The 27,051-nt window shown below is 48.7% G+C and overlaps 1 protein-coding gene across 2 annotated transcripts in view; it reads right to left on the reverse strand.

Annotated features, from left to right (window-relative positions):
- TRAPPC12 (trafficking protein particle complex subunit 12) overlaps positions 1-24,840 on the reverse strand; it is a 385,261-nt gene extending 360,421 nt beyond the window's left edge. For both annotated transcript variants that reach the window (XM_069494185.1, XM_069494184.1), the window contains exon 1: positions 24,834-24,840. The gene's annotated coding sequence lies outside the window, so the exon portion shown is untranslated. The remainder of the gene's footprint in view (positions 1-24,833) is intronic.
- Positions 24,841-27,051: the final 2,211 nt, after the last annotated feature.

Here is a 27,051-nt window from a genome sequence, read left to right on the forward strand (position 1 = left end):
TGCAGATGAAAGCTACTGATGTTAAAAATAGTGAAGAAAGTGTAGGTTCCATTCAGGGGCTTAGACCCAAAGCCCTGTCACCTGCCCCTGGGCGGTCAGTGCCGTGCGTGACCTACCTGCATCTTACTGAGCTTTGGGCACCGAGGTTCCTTTGGGAAACTGCTCTGCTGTCCATCCTGCCCGCATGCCTTGGGGCCACGCCCAGCTTCAGTGGAGAATTTCGTAGAGCAGGTGCAGCTAACACACATGGCTGTGGGAGTCACGTGAAACGGGCTCAGAACACTGGTTTACCCACCACCTCCTGTCGTGGACAAACCACTCAGATTCTCGGTCTCAGCTTCCCAGTCTGTGAAATGAAGGTTGTTCTGACAATTAGCGTAGTACACTGTCACCTACCTGTACACCCATAAGCGATCAGTAAGGTCTGCCCTTTTCTCTCTCTTCCTTTTAGCATCATATTCTCAGGTTCATGGGATTATCATGTATTGATGCCACTCTGTCGCTTATTTCTTACACCCACTTGGCTTCAGTGACTTTTTTTGCAGTCTGTGGGGTGTGTGGCCTGTGTGTGTGTGTGCATGCTGGGGAAGGCTGGTTAGGAAGGGGTGGGCAGGGGAATCTACGCTGTGGGGACCCCCACTCCACTGCAATTCCAATGAGCCCTGCAGCCTGCGCTCCGTGTGCGAGCAAGGCGGCGTTCATTATCCCCCCCAGCCAAGAGGGTCAGCACGGCCCTGGAAGTGAGAGAGGAGGACGCAGCTATTTCTAGCCCAGCAGAAGTGGTGGCAGAAGGATCACCCGTCTGTGCAGACCCTGCGATGATGCAATTATGGGACCACTGTGGGCGCGATGTCAGTGGCGCACGGGGCAGGTCTGCGGAGGCCCCGTCATGATGAGGTGACTGCGAAGTGCACACGTGGTGCAGAGCTCTGAGGCGGGGCCACGCCAGAGCCTGTGTGGGGAAGGAGAGAACAGGGCATTGCCTTCCGGGAGCTCCGTACAGGCCGGGCAGAGCCGCTCTGCTCGACTGTCCGTGGAACCGGGAGGGGCTGGAGGGCCAGAGCGTGGGGACCCAAGCTGGGGAGAGAGGCAGGCTGACAGCAGACGAGGGGACATCGTAGTGATGACAGCTTTCACCAGCAGGTATTGTCCCCAGGGAATCCCAAGACAGTTCACTCACGAAACCTCCACACCTTCGGCTTTCAAAGTGCGAGTGCTGTTGTTACTGAACAGGGATGTGTGCTTTTACAATTTATCTTAATTGTTATTATGAAGGACAGTGGTTGCGGCTGTTAGAGAAAAGCACAGTGTGACCCTCAGCTTACCACGCGGCCGTCCCAACCTGACCACAGTGCCAGGGACGCGGCGAGGACCCCACTGTGTCTGGGGCTCAACAAGGCAGCAGGCTGGGGCTTGGGGCGAGAGTCAGGCTGGGGGAAGCCGGGTTTTCCCTCAAATTCCCCCTCTCCTTCCTGTATGTCCCGGGACTGTGCACAGTGAGCAGAGATGTGTGTCCAGACTCTGGAAAACTCCTGCTGAAGCCTCCGGAAACTTTTCCCGACAGAATTAGTCTGGCTCCGCACAGGCACATCCGTGTGGGCTCCAAGCTGGCAGACGGGCTGTAGGCAAAAGGACACGGTGGCTGGGAGGACGGGGCCCAGGTGGGGAGGTGCCACTTCAGGCGACAGGTGGAGAGGATGGCGCCGGCTTCCATCGCGGGCCTTCCCTACACCTGCGCGCCAGGCCTACGTGCCCTCAGTGCCCGCTGACCTGAGGTCAAGGGCAAAGGCCAGAGTGGGGCTACCCTCGAGGTGTCTGGGAGGAGAGGGCGGGCCCAGCTCTTTGCTCCCGGGCCCCTCCCCTGGCGTAATTATTAATCTCCCTTCTCTGCATCAGTAGCGACAGAATCGGGGAACCCAAAAGGGGGCGGGATCTCTCCCGGTCACTGTCCCGTTTTAATCGGCCAGGAACATGTGGAGAGGTGGAATTGCTCTCGCAGGTCCTGCAGCCCTGGGGTGGGCCGGGACCCGCAGGGGGTCCTTCTCCCCACCTGCCGGAGCCCCGGGCACGGACTGCCACCCTCCTCCGTTCCTCCGGGAATCTGAGTCCCCACGCAGCCCCTCTGCATGGTGACCACAGTGACAGTCACAGTTGGTAACAGTCGGATGTAGAGGGTGCTCCAGCATCCTCGTCGATCAGCAGAGGGACCCGTGAGACCCCCCTTGCTTGCGGGGCAGGCAGGGCGTCTGCGTGGGGCCACCGCGGTCACGGGGCAGCCGCGCAGGCTCAAGTCGGACGTGGCTGCTTTATTGGCGTTGGCTCCTGGTTTAACCTTCAGAGCTTCCGTTTCCTCCTCTGTGTGTTGAGAAAACAGCGCACTCTTGGCGGGAGTGCGGGGCGGGTAAAGCACTGCCAGGCAGCTCCTAGTGCCCCAGGCCAAAGGTGTGTTCACCAGTCCCCGTGTCTGCAGGACTGACCTGGCACCAGGTCCCCGAGCGTGGCAGGTGCTTGGCAAATGTCTGCTGAGCTGAATGTCGCTGGGAAATATTCAGAAGTTCCACTGATGCTGTCTTTGCTTGCTGGGGGAGGGGGGGAGGAGGCACAGGCTCCAGGAGAAAACCGACCAGTGGTGGCGGGGAACACAACTGCGCCCGGAAAAGTCATCGCATGTGATGGCCACAGGGAGCCCGGCTTCTTGGCCATGGTTTTGGAAGGCGGTCAGGACTGACACTTCTGTTATTTTGTGTGTTCTCCAACGCGCTGGTTGCGAGACCCTCGGTGCTCCTGGCATTGCACGTCAGGTGGCTCCGTCGTGCTCCCAGGAGGACCAGCCACACCGCGGCCTCCTGCGGTGACTCGGCCTCGCTGCAGAGCAGAGATTCCGCGGCGGGTGCAGGAGTCGCGGTGGGTTCACGAGGTGCGGGAATCCAGTTGTGCCTGGAGCGCGTTGCCGCCCTGTTCAGGGTGGAAAGCTGTCTTCGTCGGTGCCACAGGGGAGGGAAATGATTTGGGTCTGGATTTCATGCCGCTTCCCCGGGCACGGGAGGACGGTCCCGGAAATCGCGTGCAGGGCGGGCATCTCCAATCCTTCAGGACGCGCAGAGGAGCCCCTTCCGCATCCAGGCGGGAAATCTGGACTCCGTCTGCCGAGCTTTAGTGTCTGGCAGGCGCTTTCTGCTCTCTGCTTCGCAACCCACTGGATTCGCGTTTTCAGACAACGCCGCGAACTGGGTGCCCGTCACGGATGGGGATGCGAGGGAGCCCTGGGACTGGAACGGCACCAGGTCTGTGCTCTCCCACCAGGGTCCTGCCTTGTCAGAGCAAAGGAGAACGGGAGGTGCTTCTATTCCGTTTCCCGCTGTGCGGTCTTACTCTGCTGCACCGCGCGGCTCATGTCAGCGCGGCTCTTTGAACAGCGTTAAGCAGCGATAATTCCTCTTTTTTCCTTTTTCTCTTTTTTTGTCAGCTACACCGTCTTCACTGCAGACTACAGTTTGAGCACGGCGCTGGCGTATCCACAGGGGCCAGATACCTGTTTATTATTCATGTGTAACACATGGCCCCAGGTTTTCAATCAGCTTAGTTAGAGTAGAGCTTCTGCCTAAAAGAAAACAGCAGCATCAAAAAACAAAGGAAACTGCTTTTTTTGTTGTTGTCCTGTGGTTGATAAAGGCTTATTCTCTCTATTTAAAGAGATATCAACTTAAGTTTAAAGAGAGTAGTTGGTGATAGCTCCATAAACACACAGGCTGGTCTTAGAACCAGAATCAGTTCTATCTCAGTATAAACGATTGAGCAATACATTTTCCCCCTCATATCTCCTGAATCCACCCTTTTTTCTCCACTGCTGGGGCCACTGTCGTCTCTCACTGGAGTTGCCCAGCCTTTTGTCTGACCCAGACTGCACGGTGGAGCTGGGTGAGCACTGGCTACCCGAACCTGTCCCTGCGCTGTTCTCCGCCCTCCCTCCGGGCCCACCCCCTGCGGAGTGAAGTCCCCTCCTGGCCTAACACTCCAGGCTCTGGGCTTGGCCCACCCCCAGCTCGCCTCCCCACTCTGCTCCAGCCCTGGGAGCCCTTCCTGGTCTGCGGGAGCTGTGCCGCCTCTGCCCCGCCTGGCGCCTGCGTCCTTTGTGCCACCTCGTCTCCACTCCCCGCCGCCCCAGCCCCTCCCCAGCTCCCTCCAGGATCAGGCCGATGCAGGGTCCAGGAAGCCTCACTCCGGGATGGCTTCCTGACCACCTCTTCCGCCAGGATCGGGTGTCACTCCTGTTTGCTCCTGCACACGCTGTTTTTAGCTTGAATTCATCACACCATATTGTAAGCACCCAGGTTATTGGACTCCATTTGGGGCAGGAATTATCTTTCCTCCAACTCCAGCATGTACCAGACTGCCTGGTACATAATAGATCCTCAAGAACTGCTGAAGGAACAGACGCTCTTTTGTGGCATTTCTTGTCTTTGTTCATCTGACAGTTGCTGGGCAACTACCATGTGCCAGGCACCAGGTTACTGGGTGTTGCAGGCACCAGGTGCAGCCACGACATTAACGAGACTCTGGTGGCTCATGGCAGTGGTGAGGGAAAACCCCCATCCCTGGGGTCTCTGTCTCAGGTTCTTTTAAGGTACGGGGTACCCAGACATGGCCAAGCAGACAATCCTTAAACTCAGTCCTGGAAAAGCCTTAAGATGATCTGATGTGTGATTTTAGTTACTATTTTAGCAGTGGAACCAAGTCTTAAAATGGCATCATACATACAACTTGATAAAAGAGCCAAAACACTAAACTCATCTGGCTAAAATTGGGGGAGGGTCTTAAACTCCCACACACTGTACATCTCCCACCCTGGTCACCCTGATCAGTGGTCTGGAAATGCAGATCTAACCTGACACCGTAGATTACAGGGGAGGAAATGACTCTCTGTGGGAAATGACTGTAAGATCATACAGCCAGGCAGGGCAGGGCAGGCACTAGAACTGGAACCTCATACCTTTCTTCCAAAATCCGTCTTTTATCCTGTGTTCCGCACGCATTCCTACTTGTTTATCCACGTATCTATCACCTACCTATCAATCATCTAGTATCTATCTATCTATCTATTATATGTTTATCTATCAATTATCTACCTATCCATTCATCCATCCATCATCTATAAATCATCTATTATCTATCTATTTATCTATCAGTCATCGACCTGTAATCTAGCTATCTATCCATTCATCCATCATCTATTTATCAATTCTCTATCCATCCATCCATCATCCATAAATTATCTATACCAATCATCTGTCTACCTATCTATCAGCGATCAATAGTCTAGCTACCATGTATGATCATTACTCTTCATCCTCCTCACCATCTGTTCATTCAGCGTGCATTCTGGGCCACAAAGACAAGCAATTCATTCCCGGTCTCTGCAGGACTGGCCGACCCCGGGCCTTGCTGCTGCGGCAGTCACCAGCAGTGTGGGTGTCACACAACCTCTGTCACCTCCTTCTCTCACCTTAGCCTTTGGATGCATCTGAGTCAGTGGCTTCTGCTGTTTCGGCTTCATCCCCATTTCTTGCTAGGTGTGTGCTCCCCAGAACACGGCTCCTCAGCATGGCCGCTCACCTCCTCCCTGGGCAGGGTATGGTAACTGACTTGTGTTCCCTCGAGTCAACCCCGGTTCCTGGGACAAAGCCAATGGCAGCCCTGTCCTGTGTGCCTTAACCTCTGGACCGGGCACTTTCCCCTGCCGTTGCTGGCTTCTCCTTCAGCAAGGCTTTGGTGCTTAGCCGCGGGCTGCCATGGCGACCACGTGTCCATTTGCCTTATGTGCTGCGTGCTGGGTTGAGGGGGTGGAAGATGGAGGAGGGAAGGGCTAGCACCACCCTTCTGGTCCCTGCAGAACCAGCCCACGGAAGCTCCACCAATGCCACATGTGGCTCCCACAGCCACAGGCACCGCTATGCATCTGCAAAGGAGGGAGGAAGTATCGAGCATTCTGTGGGTGTTTTCTCCGGACTAGTCCCGGAAGCAGAGTATATCCCTTCTGCCCACTTCTCTTGGCCAGAGTGTGGTCACATGGCCGTACCTGGACACAAGGAGGCCTGAAAACATAGTCCCTGCTCAACAGCTGTTTTTCAGTGACAACCTTCCACTGTGGAAGGTGACCACGGATCCCTGCAGACAGCCCGCAGTCCCTGTGGAATGTGGCACTTGTCCAACGTCCAGTGTTTTACTCCTTCAAATATTTTGCCCGTTCATTGGCTGTTTCAGGCAGGGGGGTAAATCCAGTTCCTACCTGCCCACCTTGGCTAAGAGAGGGAATCCCTCACTGGTTTATCGTTTGTGCCTCTTTACGATGTTGCATGGTGTTTTCCCCCGAGTTTACAATGCACACCTTCATTAATCATGGTCTACCCTAGAATTACATAACACCACTCTGTTTATAGTGAGTTTGTAACACGGCACTCCTGGTTTCTTCTTATCCTTTTTGTTATTGACTTATATTTTATTTTTACCTCCGTTACAAACCCACAAAACATGGGTACTATGTTTGCTTTAGACAACTGCCTTTTAGAATAATTAAAATAAAAAATATTTTTCTATTTACTTACATTTGTGTCATTTTAAGTTGTCTTCTACTTCTTTGTTTAAATCCAAGTCTGTCTGAAGAACACTCTTGAGTATTTCTCATAGATCAATTCTTGTGGCAATTAATTCTCAGTTTTTATTTGTCTCAAAAAAATCCTTATTTCTCTTTCCTTTTGAAGGAAATGTTTTACTTAGTACAGAATTCCAGGTTGACGGGTTTTCTTTGTACTCTCAGCAATTTAAGGATTATACTCTCTTGTCTCTGTATTGCATAGTTTTTGAGCAGAAGTCTGTTGTAATTCTTTGCATTTTGATTTTTTTTTTGTACATGCTATGTGTTTTTTTTCTCTGCCTTTTTTTCAGAATTCTTTGGTATTTTTCTTACTTTTAGTTATCAGTAGTTTGAATATGTGTGCTTTTTATTTCATTCTGTTGATATTTGTCCTGGTGGGTTTTCTTTGAGCTCCTTGGTTGTGTGCTTTGGTATGTTTCACTAATTTTGAGAAATACTTAGTCATTATCTATTAAAATAATTCTTCTCTTCCATACTGTCACCATTTTTTTTCATTTAGGATTCTGATTTGTCTCTACTAGGCCATTTTCTATTATTCCATGACTCTTGGATGCTGTTTTCTATTTTGTCACTGTTTTATCCTTTTGTTTTAATTTGTCTGGTTGCTGTTGACATTCAACTCACTGATTCTTTACTGAGATGCCTCAGGTTACTGATGAGCCCATCAGAATCATTCTTCATTTTTGTGTCTGCCCCTCCCCCACTATTTCTAGCATTTGTATTTGATTCTTTCTTAGAGTTTCCATCTCTCTACTGAAATTTCCCACCTCTTCATGCATGTTGTCCACTTTTTACATCAGAGTCTTAAACATATTATTCATCATTATTTTGAATTCCTATGTGATAGTTTCAGCACCAGGTCATATCTATGTCTGGTTCTATTGTATACTTTGTCTCTTGACTGTATGTGTATGTTTTCCTTGCTTCTTTGTATAGCTTATAATTTTTGGACATCTTTCATAGAATAGTAGAGTCTGAGGAAACAGAATTTATGCTGGGAAATGAACATACAATTTCCTTTGCTATGCCTTTACTGTGGGGAGTTGAGCTAATCCGGTCAATAGTAGCATTTGGTTTGGATTTTCTTGTTGATATGGTCACTGTTGGTGTTCCTCAGGCTTGCACTGGTCACTTTGTTTAGGGAGGATTTTCTGGAGGATTTACTGGGAGATTTTTGTCAGTGTCTGTGCTGTCTTGAGCTTGAGATCTTCCCTTTACATCTGCACCTCAGAGAGAGCCCTCTCCATGACCTTGTCCCTCCCTAGCAGTGAACTGCATTTTCTCATTACTGGATGCCCCCGGCCCGGTGTTGGGGTGAGGAAGGTGATGGTATTCTCTCCCTTCTGGGTTAGTGTCAGTCTCTGGTGGGCCCTGTGTCCTTGCATCTAAGGGGTGGGGTCCTCACAGTGGTACTGCCCCTTCCCACCATAAGGGTATCTAACAGGCATTTCCTGCTCCTCTCCCAGGTGCAGGGCTCTCCCCTAACATCTCAAAGTGTCAGGCTGTGGGGCTCTTGTTCTGTGGGCACTTCCTGCCTCACCCACAGGGGCTTCTGTCCCCCCTCCTCAGGCCATCTGCCAAGGCTGGAAAATAAAGCCTGCAAATTGGTGTAGATTCCTCTGCTGCTTTCTGGCTTCCGGGGTTCCATACTCTCACTTTAGCCCGCACCTCTCTCTAGCAACTTGTTCAGAATTTCAGCTGAATCCTTGCTGGTTTCTATGCCGCCACCATAAGCAAATCCTTCGTTCCATCGCTCCCCTAGGGCTGTGCTTCCTTAGGATCTGGGTTAATTGGTTTCTCTCTGACTTCAGCTCTCTATTGGCTTCAAGGAAAGTTATTATTTCATAGATTCTACATCCTTTTTTGTATCGTTGCAAGGGGGGGCATGATGCTATCTAGCCTTCTACATTTTAAGTGGAAGCCGGAAGTCTGCCCTCATATTTTAAATTTCTAATAGCTCTTTTTGTTCTCTAAATTTTTTCTTTCTGAGCATCCTGTTCTTGTAACATGGATGCAGCGTCTTCTCCTATCTGTGAATACTAATGATAGTGTCTCCTTCTTAAGTTTCCTTTTTCCCACGTAGTCTCTGCTTCCTACAAATTGCTTTTGTTCTGTTTGATTGTTCTGGTCACTGGCTTTCTTGTTAGAGCACGTCTCAGATGTCTGGTCCTCCTTGACCATTGCTCATGATTAAGAGTGACAGGCCAGCAGTCAGTCCAGCAGCTCTGAAAGCTCAAGTAGAGCCGGTCAACTGTGGCTTTGTGATGAGTGGTCGGGGGGTTGATATGAGCCTCTGATGTCAGTCTCTTGATTCTTTCCTCTGTGGTGATCAGAGTCCCCAGAGGAGATTCCTCCAGCCTCCCGTGTGGAAAAAACAGGTCTGGCAGCCTCCTGGAAGCTGAGTATGCCTATTCCAGAGTATTTCATTTAAATTATATGGGGACATTATGAATGTCTTTCTGGAATATTATTCCTCTCTCTTTCTTTATTGCTCCTTTCCCAAATAGGAACATTGGTACTTACTTAAAATGCCCAAATAGACTTAAAAGATTTATTAAGCTCTGCAGTGTGGCCTTGTTCCTACTTTCCCATCAGCTTCCTAGGAGTGCAAATATTGCACTTTCAATCTTAGAGCAAAAGCTTTTTATATGTTTCTTCTTTCAAGCCCCGAGACCGAGTGCAGGCTCACAATTGCTCCGGGTTTATGAAGCAATAGCAGGTATGAAGAGGTCGCTCTGCCGAAGCCTCAGCCCCGACCTTCCCCCTGGCGAGTGTGCAGTAGTCCCTGCTTTGCTTTTGCATGTGTGCTTGTGCCAACGTGGCTTAAGGCTTAGACTCTCCTCTAGACACAGAGAGCTCGTCTGTACCCACAGCAAGTGATGAAAAATGGTCAGAGGGAAAAGGCATCCGTGTTGGGGAGACGTAGGTGCGGCCGAGCAGCAAGGAAGAAGGAGCTCTCCTCTTCCTCCCACCATCTGTGTTTGCACAGGGCCTGGCACTTTGCCAAGCTCTTGGAGATCCGTCATCTTGTGAATCCTCCCCAGTGGCTTGTGAGCCAGAAACAATGTATTTTGTGACCCTCATTTGGATGTTGGGCACTTTGAGGCTCAAGAGATTAAGGGAGTTTTTTTTTTTAATAAAAATACTTGCAAGTGGCACAGGAGGGATCTGGCACTGCAGCCTGGGTTAGACTCACCGGAATTAACGAAAGGCAGTTTCCTTAACATCAGGCGCGTAGGAAGACGCGGAATAGGCTGGTGTGGAGTTAACAATAAGGAATCCCTGGGGCCCTGGTTTAATGAGTGGAGAAATGATACAGTGAGCACACGGATGTGGCTTACCTGGCAGTACCGGGTCCTGCGGTACATGTGAGCAGTTCCCACCCTCCGTGGCGCGCGGGTGACATGTGTCCTCTGCAGTGTGGTCTGTGTTATTGATATCTTCGTCGTGAAGGCTGCAGATAAACTTGTCCTCCACTCTGCATTCACATAAATTCTGAACTAGTGATGTTTAAATGAATAGATTCTTATTGTAAAATATGTGAGATGGAAATGGCTGAAATAGTCATCAACTGTGGGAGGTATTTAGGATGTTTTCAGTGCGAGGCATTCGGTCTGTTTGGAGCAGCACAGTGTGCTGGGCAGGGAGCTGCAGAAACGGGGCGACCTTGGACAGGTGCTCCTCTTCGGGCTTCGGCACCTTGTGGCCTCCACGCCCCCACGTCCTGGCTGAGGGTTGCTCGCTTCTTAAAAATGCAGCATGTATTTATCTGCACACACAGCAGACTTTTTGGTTGCCCTCGATTAGACTCCTCATTTCAGTCTCTTAAAAAAGTCTTGATAGGAGCCTCTTAGCATTCCAGCAGGCTGTCTGCGGTAATGTGCCGGAGGACGCAGGTGCCATGAGTGTGCACAGAGCTTGAAAAATGACCAGACAGAGCCCGCTCCCCGTGCTGGCTGTCAGCAGCGCCCGAAGGATAATAAATCAACCTGTCTCACGTTGAGGGTCAGCTCGCTTGATGTTTAAAGTGTCTGGGCCAATCTAATCAGGCCGCAGAGCCGTCCGTCTGTGAGCCCTGGGGCCATTGTGATGCGGAGTCTGCTCTGAGCTGGTGCTCCCTGACCTGACGACTTTGGGGCCTGAGGACCAGGTTGGTGCGAGACGCATTGGCGCTGATCCTCATCCGCTGGGAGGCTGGGGCAGGTGGTCACCGGCCACTTGGCGTGGGGGGAGACTTAGCAGGGCTGGCTACGTGATTTGCAGGGCCCCGCACAAAATGAAATTTTGGGGCCCTTGTTCAAAAAGCAGGACAGAGGGACATTGAAGGTAACCCTTTCCTTTCCTCCATGGTCTTGCTCTTGACTCGTCAACTTGCTTTGATTTGATACTTAACACAATTCTACATAAAGAAAATTAAAATTTTGAATTATTGGCATAAGTTTTCTTTTTCATATTTATACTATGCAGTGCTAGTTTTAGATGCAAATATAAGAGACTTTAACTCACATGGAGAATCATGAAACTATACAGTTTGTATTTCTCAGCTTGTCCCCGGTGGGTGCCTCCAGCCGGCCAGAAGGATCAACATACGCTGGCCAGGAAGGCTGGAGGAGGGACAGTCCCCAGGGGCAGAGCCAGTGAGGGGCGTTGCCCCAGCACTGCTTGGCAAGGGACACTGCCCAGGTGCTTGTGAACCCTGACAGGTGCCCCGCGCCCACCTGGACACCTGCATCCCCGTCAGGGACAGGCTCTGGGCACGTCCAGCCAGGCATTCCCCTTCCCTGGCCCACTGCACCGTGGAGCACACAGGCGGCCCCAGGGTCTTCAAACCTCCGTGTGGGGACATGCTCGGGACTTGGGTCAGGGGTGACAGGATGTAGCTCCCTCTGCACATGTTGGGGCACTGCTGCCAAGGGGTGTAGGTGTCACTGCCCCCTCCCCCCCCGTGCTGTACACCCCACGCACAGGCTCCCGCACAGCAGCTCCCAGGGGTGGGGACGGGCAGGAGCGGGCAGCGAGGCCGGGACGCCGGGGCTGGGGAGCTGGGGGCCAGGAACTCACGCCAGGGAGGGATGGAGGGACACAGTGGGTCCGGCCTCCAGGCCTCCGTTGTCTGGTTGGTTTTTCTCATGAGACACAAGTGCAAAGGCAGCTTTATTAAGAATTCACACTGGGGACAGCCCGGCAGTCACCCCTTCACCCCTCTGGGCAGGGCCCTGCGTGGGTGCTGAGCCTACACAGGTCTCCCCCCTGCAGCCTGATGTCTGGAATTTTTTCCCAAGCTGGATGGTGGTTTAGGTTCAGGCTCTGCTGTATAAGGCTGTTGCTGTTGTTTTACATAGATGATTAGTGTTCTTTAACAGGCTTATTTCCAGGGGCAAAAGTTAAAAAATGAAGTTTTAATTTGAATAAAATATTTAAGCTGATGATATTAGTATATTTAATAATATATATTAATAACAATGAGGTCATAAAATATAGTTGTCATCTTCATGTGGAGGAAGGGGCCGAGGAAGCAAAAATGCTCAGGGCAGAGCGGTGAGCCGGCCACGGCACTGGGGCGGCGGGAGCCGGGGCGGCGGGTGCTGCAGGGCTGTGGCAGGGGGTCTGGGTTCAGATTCCGCCAGGATGCCGTCCCCGGTGTGGCAGTGCATGTGTGGTTAAGCACCATCAGAATATTGACATTTTAGTGTTGCTGTGGAAACGAGTCGAATACATGCACACTCACGTGTGCAAGTACATACGTGTGGCCACCCAGGTGCACACACGTGTGCACACACATGTATACAAGGTCCTTGCATATGTAAACGTGCAGCTCTGGGTGAAGCAGTGACCTTAGCACTTTGATTTGGCGGCTTTTGCCGTGTGTTTGCACAGAGCCGTCCAGAGGTGGGGTGGGCGGTGACCCGGAAGCATGTGGAGTGGTGGGTCCCAGAGGAGAAATCCCCCCACCTCGTCCTCAAGGCCTGAGTTCAAGGGCCGGGTGGTGTCTGCCGAGGGGGTGATGCTGGGACCTGCTTGTCTACAGCAGTGGACCCCGAGGGACAGCCCGATTTGTTAATCATGTGGCTTTGCCAAGATGAGAACAAGACCCAGGCTGCGCAGGCCGCATCTCTCGCTCCGTATCATCTGCCGCACTGACCCCCTCCTCCCACTGACACGCTGGTTGATTTCACACATTTTTCTGGGTATTGTGGGAAGTTTGGGGGATTCCTAGATCAAGTGATGCAATTTGTGCGTCAGGGCTCAGGCCCTCCTGTGCAACGCGGCTCTGCAGGTGGGAATTCCTACTCCCCTGTTGCAGACGGCACCTGTCCCAGCAGCCAGAGCTGGATTCCGGGTGCTGGAGGGATTAGTGCTACTATTGCCTGATCTCATTTCACTATTTTTCTTTGGGATTATCCAGTGTGTAATCGCCTGAGTTCTGTACCCCTGGAGTGTCTAGCAGTGAAGGCGCAACTAGAGTTCTTGCCTTCACCTGCTGCATAATTACGTGAGGCTACTGTGCTCGCCCTGAACCTCCCGGGAGCACATGAACAGGCTCAGCTCTGACTTCAAAGGTCTCCGTAGAATGCCGCACAGAAACGTGGAAACAGTCATCTCCTACTATCAGGACTGCCCTTCCCTTCTCCCCGCCAACCCCAGCCAACCCGCCATCGATAATGAGTGGCAGGCACAGAGCAGGGCTCCCAGGTGGCCAGGGGAGCGCGCAGCGAAATATTAGCAGGTCACCATTTACGTGGCGATAGAGAGGGCAGGGCAGGCTGTCACTGAGCAGGGAAACCGAGGCCTCCCGGGGTGAGGGTGAGAAGGGGCATGCCGTCCCTGTCACTGCCTGGCAGTGTGGGACTCAGGGAGCCCATAGTTACCCCCCAAAGCATCAGACACCAGGGAGATGCTGTCTTCAAGGATGCAGTAGGACTTTCAATAAAAATAACAGTAGTCAAAACTGTATTTTATGACTTTATTGGCATAAAGATGAACATATTCGTGTTATACATTAAAACATTTTCTCCAACCTAAAAGTTCATTTTTTAATTTTCTGATTTAACAAGTATTGTGGCTCCAGGCGCTGTGTCTGCCGTGCTGAGGTGATGAGTTGGCCCTGGCCGGCTTGGCCCCCGGGGAAGCATGCAGTCAGAGGAAATGGGAAAGGGACAAGTGGCTTTTAATAACTTACCCATCTCCTGTAATAAAAATAAGAATTTTAATAACAAAAGAGTGATGTTGATATAGCAAGGAATAATTTACTTTGTCTGCCAATAGAACCGATGGTGCTTTGCCAAGATATCTTGCCCAAGTTTAAAATAGAAATGGTTGGTGATTAGTTACATGGGGCCATCTGGATATTTAACAACACTAAATGGCATCTCTACTTCCTTGACCCCAAAAAACGTATCCCAGTGGGAGAAACAGACTGCCCTGATTCTCTATTGAATTCCCCAAATCGGGTCACACTGGAGAGGCAGAAATGGTCCGCTGAGGCCCGCCTGGGCTTTCACTGGTAAATTTCCTTGGGTGAAGCCCAACGAGAACCTCACTTACTTTGTGCACAGTTTCTCGCTCTGTGTGCACAGCAAGGGTCTGGATTCAAGAGCCTGAAAGTCCAGGACACTTGTCATGGGTTGGTGACCTTTGGCAAGCTCCTCACCCCCAGGCTGTGGTGTCTTAGGAATCTGCAAAATTTACAACATTCCTGGCTGTCATACTGCAGGGTTGTGAAGCTCAGTAAGACAATACACACACAATGGATTTGTAAGGGATAGAGTGTATCTGATCTTATTATTAGATGGGAATTTAGTAGCATCTTAGTAGGTAACTTTTCTGAGGTGGAATGGAATTAATGGAATTAAACCAAATTCAATAGCAGAAAAAGCTGGAAAATTCAAAAATATTTGGAAATTTAAAAATACACTTCTAAATAGCACATGAGGCAAAGAAGAAGTCGCAAAATTAATTTTAAATGTTTTGAACAAAATGAAAGTGAAAATACAATCTATCAAAATGTGTGGGATACAGTGAAAACAGTGTTTAGAGGTAAATTTATACCACTTAAGGTCTATATCAAAAAAGAATAAAGATCTAAAATCGGTAATCTAAGCTTCTAACTTAGGAAATTAAAAAGAAGAAGAAATTAAATCTAAAGAAAGCAAAAGTAAAGAAATACTAAAAATTAGAGCAGATATGCAGTAAGTCCTCACTTAACTTCATCAATAGGTTCTTGGAAACCGTGACTAAGGAAAAATACAGCAGGTCATCAAATAATGTTGTTTCGTGCAACATCATTTTTCTATAATGTTGATGAGAAAAACTTGGCTTTGTTTTACATTGTTTTGCTTAAAGTCAGTTTCCAAGAATCTGTCCATGCTGTTAAGGGAGGACTTACTGTAAGTGAAATTGAAAGCAGGAAAACGACAGAGAAAACAACAACAAAAACAAAAAGAGAGAGAGAAACCACAAATTACTAATATCAGAAATGAAGGAGAGGCCATCACTACTGATTCTATGTACATTAAAAGGATAATAAAGGACTATTATAAGCAACTCTATGCCTACAAATTTGAAGGCCTAGATGAGGTGGACCAATTCTTTTAAAGGCACAATCTGACAAACTCACACTAGAAGAAATAGACAACACGAATAGGCCTATATCTATTAAAGAACTTGAATCAATAATTAATAACTTTCCAAAACAGCACCAGGCCCAGATGCGTTCGCTGTGAGTTCTACCAAACATTTAAGGAAGAAATACCAATTCTCTACAATATTGGGGCAGAGAGAACACTTCATAACCCGTTATATGAGTGAAATATAACCCCTTACATACCTAAGAGCAAAATCAGACAATCATTACAAGACAGGAAAGACACAGACTCGTATCTCTCTTGAACATGGATGCAAAAAAATCCCCAACAAAATATTAGCATATTGAGTCTAATGTATAAAAATATTATATACCATGACCAAGAGGGATTTATTTCAGGTGTGCAAGGCTTATTTCACATTCAGAAACTAACCAGTGTAATACATCACATTGGTTAATGTTAAGGCTAAAGAGGAAAAATCACACGATCATATCAATAGGTATAGAACAATCGCTGATTAAATCCAACACCAGTTCATGGTAAAAAGTCTTCAGCAAACTGGAATAGAGGATATATTTGTTTGCTAGAGATGCTGTGGCAAAGCACCACAACAAAGGCTGGGTGACTTGAACAATAGAAATTTATTTTCTCACAAATCCAGAGGCCAGAAGGCTGAGATCAAGGTGTTGATAAAGGCTGTTGTCTTCCGAGGTCTTTCTCCTTGGCTTGAAGATGGTTGTCTTCTCCCTGTATTTTCACATGGACTTTCCTCTACATGTGTCTATGTCCAGATTTCCTCTTCTCGTGTTGGATCAGGGCCCTCTTTAACTTAATTACCTCTTTAAAGAGCCTATCTCCAAATATAGTCACATTCTAAGATATTGGGAGTTAGGACATCAACATATGAACGTTAAGGAGACATAATTCAGTCCATAACAAAGGGGAACTTCCTCAGCTTGATAAAGAGCATTTACAACAACGGCAATAACAACGAGCTATGGCTAACATCACGCCTCATAATGAGAAATTAGATACTTTTTCCCTAACTCAGGAAAAAGGCAAGACTGTCCCTTCTCACCACTCCCTCAGAGCATGGACTTGCCATCCTAACCACGCAGTAAGACAAGAGAAGGGAAGGAAATGAAAGGCGTACGTACTGGACAGGAAGAAATAGAACTATTTGTTTTTGCAGATGACATAATTGTCTATATATTTAATAGAAAATCTCAAAGAATCAACAAAAACAAAAAAACTGGAATTAATAAGCAATTATAGCAAGATTGCCAGACACAAGGTTAATATACAAAAGTTGATTATTTTCTTATTGTTTTAGTCCATTTGGGCTGCTGTAACCAATTACCATAGATTGAATGTTTATAAACGACAAACATTTATTTCTTATCATTCTGTTGGCTCAAAAATCCAAGTTCAGGCACTAGTATGAACATATTTGATGTCTTATAAGAAACTACGCTCTGGTTCATGGATGGCCATCATCTTGCTGTGTCCTCACACCATGGAAGGGGCAAGGGAGCTCGCTGGCGCTTCCTTTATAAGGGCAAAAATCCCGTTCCCAAAGGCTCTGCCCTCATGACTTCAGCACCTCCCAAATGCCCCATCTCCACACACCCTCACATTGGGGATTAGGTTTTAACATGTGCATTTTGGGAGGAAGGACACAAACATTCAGTCTATAGCACTTGTAGATCATCAATAAACAATTATAATTTGAAATAAAAACACTATTTACATTAATACCAAAAGAGAAATATTTATGTATAAACCTAACAAAATATGTGCAATATCTATATGAGGAAAACTATAAAACTCTGACGAAAGAAATCAAAGAGCTAAATAAGTGAAGAAATCCATGTTAATGTATTGGAATACTCAAGATTGTTGAGATACTGGTTTTCCGCTAGCTTGATCTACAAATTCAATGCAATTTCAATCAAAATCCCAGCAAGTAGCTTTGTGGATATCAACAAATTGGTTTTAACTTTGTGTGCAAAGGCAAAAGGCTCAGAATAGCCGATACGGCAGTCGGGGGAACCAGGCTGGAAGACTGACCCCAGGTCAGAAGACCTGACTGCAGGTCTTACTGTGAAGCCCAGCGAGCGGGACAGTGCAGGTCTGCAAACCAACAGCAAGTGTATCAATGGGACAGGACGGAGCGCCTGGAAACACACCCACACGTGTGCAGTCAACGGATTTTGACAAAGGAGGAAAAGCAGTTCAATGGGGAAAGTTTAACCTTACCAACAAATGGTGCTGAAACAAACGGATATCTGTAGGCAATAAATACACAAATAAATCTAGACACAGCCCTTACATCCTTCACAAAACTTAACTCACAGTGGATCATAGCTCTATCAGTAAAATGCAGACCTAAAACAATTTTTAGAAAATAACATAGGGAAAAATCTATGTGAAAATAGGTTTGGTGATGAGTTTTAGATGTAGTACCAAAAGCTTCATCCATGAAAGAGAAAATGATAAGTTGGATTTTGTTAAAATTTAAACTTCTGCTCCATGAAAGACTGTGTTAAGAGGATGAAAAGACAAACCACAGAGTAGGAGCAAATATTTGCAAAAGACATGTGTTATGATGTCTTTTTGGGCTTGTATCCAAAATATATAAAACTTAAAACTCAACAATAAGAAAACAACCAACCCAATTCAAAAGTGGGCAAAGGATCTGAACGGATACCCCATAGAAGAAGATGTGCAGATGACAAGCATGAAAAGACGCTCAACATCACATGCCGTTAGGGAACTGGAAACTAAAACAGTGGTACCACTACACACATCTATTAGAATGGCTGAAATCCACACTACTGACGACACCAAACACCGACAAGGACTTAGAGCAACAGGAACTCTCAGTCTTTGCTGGAGGGAATGCAAAATGGTGCAGCCTCTTTGGAAGACAGTTTGGCAATTTTTTTTTACCAAAGTAAACATGTTCTTATGTGTGATCCTTGGTATTTACCAAATGAGCTGAAAACTTACGTCCACACAAAAACCTGTACATGGCTTGATTCATAATTACCAAAAAGTGAAAGCAAAAACTGAGGGGAGAAATATGCTTAAGTGGGTGAATTGATAAACACACCGGTACTTCCACACAATGTAATATTACCCCGCGATACAAGAAGGAGCCAGCAGGCCACAGGGAGACAAGGAGGAGCAGTGAGTGCGTTGCTAAGCAGGAGAGGCAGGGTGAGCAGGCCGCACACTGTGCAATTCCAGCTATACGACAGTCTGGAAAAGGCAAAACTATGCAGACTGCAAAAAGCGTGGAGGTTCCGTGTGTGCACAGGGGGTGGTGTGGGAGCAGGAGCGCAGGGGTCTCTAGGGCAGACGCTACCCTGTAGGACACTGTGACGGCGGGTACCTGACATCACGTACTTGTCAAAACCCACAGATTTGCATTAATACAACACAAAGCGTGAGCCCTCATGTAAACCAAGGACTTCAGCTAATCGTACGTGTGAACGCTGGCTCGCCCATGGCACTCATGGCAGGTGTGCAGGACACGGAGCACCGTGCGGTGGGGAGAGGGGGTGGGACTGCCGGTACTTTCAGCTCAATTTTTCTGTAAACCTAAAACTGCTCTAAATATATAAGATTTATTAACTTAAAAAAACCCCTTCTATTTTAAAAACCTCAGGATAAAGCTCTGAATATTTAGGTATCTTTTTTTCAAGTATGTTTATAGGTGAATTTTTTATGATTCAATTGTATCGGTATTGAATATGTTGATTCATAATCTAATGTTATTGCTTTATATAAATCCTTATAATAAATATTAAGTATTCCCTTTAGCCACTAAATATTCTATTAAGACATGGTTATTAATGGTTGCCTGATATTCCATTATATGAATGATTTTTATAGACTGAAGTCTAGGATGCTTTTGTTACTGAACATTCTTTTATATGTTTCTGATAATTTCTGTATGTTTCTGATAATTTTTGTACAATAGAGGACTGTAACTACTATTTAGGTTGTACAGATTGAAATTTAGATGTTCATTGGCTGTCTGAAGAGGTGTGGGCTGTCTTTTCTATACCAATCCACATAAAAACTGCTACATGACAAAAACCACACCTAGAGAAATTGTAAGAATTTGGCACAGTTACTCACACTGTGTAATCCGACATCTTCTAGCTGCTGAATATCCTGAAGTAAAGCCCTGTTTACTGAAGTCTTTCTATTGAGCTGGTTGAATACTTTGAAAAATGATCAGTTCTAGCTAATGAAATGGATTTTCCCAGTAGGGGTTTCTGCGTATTACCTGTACAGTAGTTATTTGCATATGTGTCTGTGCATGTTCTCTACACAGTTGCAAGGTGTCACTGTATTTAACTGTTGCACTTGTCAACTTTCGATAAAGCATATAAAATGTTGATAAAAAAAATTTGTTAGTATTTTTCTTTTTTTAGAGATAGAGTTTCACTCTGTTGCCCAGGCTGGAGTTCAGTGCTGCGATCATAGTTCACTGTAACCTCGAACTCCTGGGCTCAAGCGATCCTCCTGCCTCAGCCTCCCGAGTAGCTGGGACTGCAGGTGTGCACCACCATGCCTGGCTAATTTTAAATTTTTTTGTAGAGACAGAGTCTTGCTATGTTGTCCAGGCTGGTTTCAAACTCCTGGACTCAATGTGCTGAGATTACAGGCATGGGCCACCGTGCCCGGCCTGATAATTTCCTTTAAATAAATTCCTAGGAGTGGAATTTCTGGATCAAAAGGAATAAAAATTTTTAGGGCTTTTGATCCATGTTGCTGTTTTGCCTTCATTTTTACCAACTCACACTCCCTCTAAGTTGTGAGCTTTAAAGAGCACAGTGAGTTAGACACAGTTATTAAAAAATACGCCAACAAAAACTTCTCTCAGTTTAACAGACAGTAACCGAGCAGCTATGATTTGCTGAGGTGCTGCTAAGTGCAGAGATCTGAAAATGAGCAGAAGACTTGCGTCCTTGCGCTGCCCAGTGGTGGGCAGATGCATACAGGTGTGGCCCCCCTGCCCCCGCCCCCGGGGACGGGGGGCAGCCAGCCCGGGGCTTGGGGGGCTTCCGCAGAGCTGTGGTCTGAGCCAGACTTGGGGGAAGGGCTTAGGCTGGCTGGGCGTTCCAGGTGGCGGGGACAGGTGGGCAAGGGCAGAGTGTCAGATACAGCCCTGAGTGTGTCATGTAGGTTCAGGGCGAGGCAGTGGCCCGCAGTGAGGCTGGGGGCAGAGCCTGGGTAAGACTTTCTGTAGGGTGCAAAATAGTTGGGGAATTCGGGGGTTTATAAAGTGGTTTTAGTAAATAAATGACATGGCCGAAATTGTGACTCATTTTTTTAAACCTTTTGTTTGGAAAATTTCAAACACATCCAGAAGAACAGAAAGTTGCATTCCCAGGTACTCACACCCAGCCCCAGGCATCCCACTGGGCTGTTCCCTTCCCTGCTTCTGTCCCCGCAGCCATGGTTTCACAGCACGTCCCAGACGTCCCTGGCGCTCTGTCAGATACGCATGTTTTTAATAAAAGAAAACCAAAACCACAATACCATAATCACACCTGACAGGACTGACAATAATTTCTTTTATCAAATATCTAGTTCACACTTCAAATTTATATAGTGTACTTGTGTAACAATTGGCTCGTTTGGGCCAGGTACCGAGGAGGTCCAAACACCTGCTTTGGTCCTTCCCCTGCACTTCGAGCCAAACCTTCCCCTGTCCCAGGTCCCCCTGCCCTGGCCTGTGATTCTGCTCCAGGGAGGGTGTGGGCACCGTGGGGGTCTCAGGCCCAGCCCTGCTCATGCCCCCCACCTCACCTGCCAGGTGCGGGCTGCTGTCCTCGGTGGGCCGCAGTGCCTTCCCCTCTGCCCTCCCAGCCACCAGCTCCCACCCCTGGGAGAGGCCCAAGGGCTCAGCACATCCATTCGGCCCTGCCCCATTGGGGTCCTCAGGGACCTCTTTGTTAGCCAGCCTTGTTGAAGATGCTGACTGAGGGTTTCCTGTTTTGCTGTGCAAGTTACTCTGTTTTCATGGGAATTCATGGGAGGTTCAAAAACTGCACCTGACTGAAGCAGATTCATGTTGTGTGGGCGGGGCCCTGCGGCCAGGTGGGAGGGGCTGGAGCACCAGGGGGCGGGGAGGGGCCGAGCGGTCACACCCAGGAGAGGACGCTGAGGCTCTGGCCTGCCCTAGGGAAGAACAAACCCTAAAATACATAGGATGTAAAATCACTGGCCTTGATGATCACTCCAATGCTTGATTTTGCCATTTGCTCTGCAAATACATCTTCATTCAACAAATACCGCGGGTCACCTGGTAGGAGCCAGACGTGGGAGACAGAACAGCGATCGGGACCGACGCTGTTTCTTTCCCTCCTTGAACGCCTGGATGTGAATTCACCTTTTATAGTCATGGCTGTTCATAGTAAGTTATAAACTAGAGCAAATCTAAATATGTGTAAGAGACAGGATTAAAAGTGTTTGCAGTTTTCTTCTCTGGATCCTTTGTTTTCCTTGGCTTACCTGACAAATATTTAAATTCTGTTTCTAGTAGGGCCCTGCCATTGTTTGTTCCTGATGACCTGTATTCCAGGGAGCTCCTTTTGCTTAAGTCCTTTAAAATGATTAATTAATGGCGACCTTTGAATTAAAACACCATATTTCTTGATTCTGAGATGCATATTTTTCACCTGTGAGTGTTTCTGAAAGCTGAATACAGCTTGTAATTGATGGATGCTTTTAACGTGGTCTTTTTTTTTCCTGAAAAGCTGTTAATAGATGGTGCATCTGAGACTCGAGCAAACTGGCGGTTCTCCTTCCCATTGTGGAGCGGGAGGGCTGGCGGCCTCGCCGGCGTACTGAACTCCATCTCTGAAATTCTGGCAAAGGAAAGTGGCAACAAGAAACCTCACCAAAACGCCACACAACTTCCTCATTTTGTTCCTTTGCTTGCTGATTTCAGATTGCTTTCTGGTTGCTATTAAAAAAACAATTTTCTCCTCACTGAGCAGTCACACTACCAGAAGAATGTGCAGAGGGTCACCTTCCCCTGCTCTGGTGACAGCTGGCCAGCTGTGCCAGCCCAATGCAGTCACCACTTGGCACGTCTGGGGGTTTCTGCACGTGAGTTTTAGTGTCACAAATGTACTACTGCCGGACCCTCAGGAAAGATGTCTGTGTAGCTAACAACTTAAAAGCAAACATCTAAAAATATGACAGTGTTTCACCCTGAAAGGAACAATCTACCTGTAGATAAAGGAAAGATAATTGGTAAAGCTTGTCATTTACCAAAGAAAAAAGTGTAATGTATTTTAAAGGGGGAAAAGTGAGGCTATTGGGTTTTTCCCTCTTACAATGGAGGCCTTTCCTTAGTGGAGCTGCAGGCAGCTGTGAGAGACGCCGACAGGCTCCGCGTTCTCGTGCATCAGCCTTAACGCCGTCTCCCCGGGCAGTGGCGGGCGAGCCCTGCTCTGTCGCGCGCGAGCAGGCCGGCAGGGGCTGTCCTGGGCTGTGCACTGCTGCCCAGGTGACGCCAAGGCCACGCTGTGGGCGTCTCACTCAGGGACTGGGGTTTTTGAAACATCGATGCTCGGGGCTCCCATCTGGAGAGACACGAATGCCAGTGGGAAGAACAAGGGTGTCGGTGCTGTTTGCTCTGTTCCCTCCCCCCGGATACGGTGGCCAGTTTATGTGCATTTATTGTATTTTCTGAGTACTTGAAAACAGGATTGATTGTACTTTGAGCCGAATCCAGCACAGTCAAAGACGCTAAGTCTGGGAGTGCAGGGATGAATGTAGGGGTTTCAGCGCGTCTCCGAAACCTCCTCCGTGTGACCATGCACCTGTGCGCCTCCCGTCCCCGCCCCCCCCCCCCCCCCGCGGAGGGGCCTTGGCCTGCCCAGGGAGTCCATCAGCTGGGAGGATTCAGGATGACGAATTTGACCACGCCAGCGTTCAATCCACCCTCCTCGTTTTCTCCCCTGAATTTCGTCTCCTCTGAATTGTTGCCACTGTCTCCACTCCTGGCCCACCCTCCGGCCTCGCTCCTGTGATGCTTTTGCTCAGAAATCGTCCGTGGCTCCCTGCTGCCCTTGGAGTTAGGCAGAAACTTCTCTTTGGTCATGACAGACCCTTCCCAGTGGGGCCCGACTGGAAACCCGGGGTCCCCAGCACCCCACATCTGAGTCAGCTCTGTGTCCCTAACACCTGCCCTGTGCCTGGCAGTCACCTGATGCTTACTGAAAGAAAAGGAGAGTATTTTGGAAATATTAGTGATTTACATGCCCACTCCATACGGACAGAGGGGCTTTTGTTTATTTCTGCATTGTCTCCCTTGGTAAGCTGCTATTATCAGCTGCCCTTAAAATCCTACTGACTATGTTTCTTTTATCTGACTATTGCCAGCTTATGGCTTCCAGCTTGACACAGAGCAAGAGCTCAGTCGAGGCGCCATTCTAGCCGACGGAACCCACTGAGGTTCCTGAGCAGAGCTGGTTCCTCCTTGCGTCCGTGGCTTTGCTCATCTGGTTCCTGTGCCCCTGCTCTCTCCTGACCATCTGGGCTGTAAAAGTCCAGCTCTCCTCTGAGATGCTTTTTAAATATGCCTCTTTATGGCAGTGTGTTCAACTGGTGCTGAAGGAGGACCCTTCTGTTCTTTAACTTTCTTTAGCTCTCTGCGGCTCCTATTCCAGCTCATGTAGCAGGCGGAGCCTTGAGCTGTCTCAGCATCAAAAGGGAGTGCGAGCTACAGGGACCCTCTGCACGGCCTCTAAAGGAAGCCTTGCTGGTTTTCTTCTGTCTGTTTTGTTTTTGTTTCTTTAACCTCTTACAGCAATTAGCATTGTGGCTTGCCCTCGGGCTCATAGAAGGCTCATGGAAGGTGCTAGAATGAATCTTAGACATCATCCAGCCTGGTCACCTTAATTTACAAGTGAGAAAACTGGGGTCCTGAGAGAGGAAGCTGTTTATCTGGAGCCCCACAGCCCCGGCCTCTGACTCCCCAGCCCGGGGCTCCCTGCTGGGAGGGAGGGGAGTGTGTGAGCCGGTTCCTGATTCTGACCGGTGAGAGAGACAGGTCCTTAGAAAAGGGATCTATACTATCAGTGGTCCTGTAACCACAGAGTGAAAACCACTCAGCTGTCGGGACACACAACCTAGGTCTGAAATACCAGGGAACAGTCCTACCTTACAATCGCTGCCCTGCCTGGGCTCTGCGAAGACAGAAACGGTGCCTGTTTAAAATGCTGACTCCTGGCACCTAATCCCAGTTCCAGACACTTGTCGGGGCTCAGGGAGCATGTCCTGAATGAACAAGTGAATGCATGAAGTCATTAGTTCAGAATGGAATGGCTGGAAAAGAGCAACCGAGAAAGGGGAGGCAGGTGGGACTTGAGCTGCCGGAGGCGCTGAGAGATGGAGACGCGCAGCGCCGGGGCCACCTGGCCTGGGGGGCGCGGAGGGGCCGGCGGGTGCCCCCAGCCCGGCCCGGACCCAGCGCCGGCCGCAGGTCGCGGGGACGCAGAACGAGCGCGTCCCCGGGGAATTCACGGAGGGAAAACTACCGGGACGATGAACCCCAGGGGCACCCGCACCTCCCGGGTGGCGAGACTGTCGCCCCGCGGAGCCACGCTGGGGCCACTCGGGCGCGTGCTCGGAGCTGCACCTGCCGCGCACCGGGGCCCCCCACGCCGCGCACCTGGCGTCAGCGCGGGGCTGTTTCTTCACCAGATGCGTTCAGTCCGTCTTGCCCCAAAACCCTCCCGGCGCTACTCAGAACGCACCTGACTCTGCCTGCGGCCTCAGTTTCCCCGTGGCTTCACCCTCCTGACCCCAGCGCCGCACCCCCGTCCACTCCTGCTGGGCAGTGGGGGGCCCCGAAGGACTGAGCCTGTGCCCGGCGGCTTCTCCAAACGTCCCCTTTTTCCGCCCTGACGGCCCTTTCCTTCCGGTCTAGACATCCCCTCCCTTCCAGCCCGGACGTCCCTTCTGCCCTGCCTGCACTCCCCCGCCCGGCTCGGCCGGTGCTGACCTCCAAGGACCCCTCCCTGACCACTGCCCCCTCCTGCCTCCACGTGCCCGTGCCCGGCTGGGGGAGCACCCGGGACCTGTCCCCACAGCACTCAGCACGTCTGTTTTGTAATGTGGCATTTTAGTAATTGTGTCTTCTCAGCTGTGTTATCTTGGCTAATGACTGAACTCTACGCCGAGACCCTAATTGGGGGAAATATCGATGATCAAACACGTGCATCGGCTTTCTGTTCATCAATCTCTTTGTATATTTAACTATTTATGTATTTTTAAATTATATGCCTCATTTATGGTTTTCATTAATATCATCTAACTAATAACTTTCTAGTACAAAAAAAAAAAAAAATAGAACACAAAGCAGGCATCCCAATGCATTGCAAAGTATAAGGGTTATTAAGTATGAAATGTCTGATTTCCGTAAGTACTAAGTTGACAGTTACTCTCTCTGACATTTCACTGTGACACTTCTTGTTTTGTGTTTATTGTGACGATACATCCTCATTCTTTCAAATGCATGGTTTGGCTTGTGATTGTCTTTCAAATTTTTCTTAGAGCAATTTTTGTGAAACCATGGATACTACAAAAATTCGTGTTATTTTTGAATATGAGTTCCCTTGTGGAACCAATGCAGTGCAGACAGCTCGAGATATCAACGCAGTGTTTGGGAAGGACGTGGCTAATGAACACAGTTTAGGCGCATCCTTTGATTACTCGTACTGCTTCTTGTTTGAGATACAACAAACTAAACTTTTGATTTGAAATCGGACATTTCATATTTAATGACCTAAATATCTGCATACTTTGACTTACTGAGAACAGTAGTAAAGAAAAATGACTTGCTTGTAAAATACACATCAAAAGATAATCTTCTGATTGTTTTGTTTAAGGATATCAATTGGAATTTGACAATAATTATCAAGTTTTGATATATGAATAGAAGAACAGGTGAAAATGTTATTTAGAATATTGTATTTCAGAATTTGCATATTTGCTAACTTTTCTTGGCTCTGGATCACACGAGATGACTGCAGGTGGGTGGAGGTATGTGCAAAAGCAGAAACACACGGACACGCTCTAGCGAGGCTGGGAGGAGGCTGAGGCCCAGGCACAGGGCCCTGCGGGGCGGGATCCACCTCTAGCTCTCTACGTCTCTGTCACTTGCCCCACCGGGCCTTGGCTCCCTGTCCGCCCAGCAGAGCGGGAGCGACTAAGCCAGGGCACGAGGAGAGGCTTCTGGAGGCAAGACTGCGGCAGCACCAGCAGGTGGTCTCTGCTAGTGAGGGGAGCACAGGCGCCAGCTCGACAGCGCGAAGGCCTGTGGCCGTCTGCTGAGGACAGGCGGCCGTGCACACCTCCGGGCTGGAGGCCGGTGTCCCTGAGTGCTGCCCTGCACAGGGCAGCATTCTGGCCCATAATAACACGAACACGATTTATTTTCAAAAGTTTGCACGTTCTCAAGTCACCAGCTAATGGACTGGTGAGATGCATTTCAATCCTATTTACATCCGCAAGGTTAATTTTTTTTACTTCGGTGGATGCTGCGTTCCCGGGATGCCAGTGGGACCAGGCCTCGCTCTCGGACTCTGGCGAAGCTTCCCATTTGCACAGGGACCTGCTCTCCCGGCCCTGGCACGCTGGTCATGGTGGCTCATTTGAAAGAACAGAGCAAAACAGCTGATGTTTGAGAAAAGACCACTGCACAGAATTGGAATTTGGGGCTTGAAGAAAAGGAATTTTTCATTCCCACTCTGCCTGCCTTGTATTAGACATGTGTTA

This window comes from Eulemur rufifrons, chromosome 19 (genome assembly GCF_041146395.1).
Source record: "Eulemur rufifrons isolate Redbay chromosome 19, OSU_ERuf_1, whole genome shotgun sequence".
NCBI classification, from domain to species: Eukaryota; Metazoa; Chordata; class Mammalia; order Primates; family Lemuridae; genus Eulemur; species Eulemur rufifrons.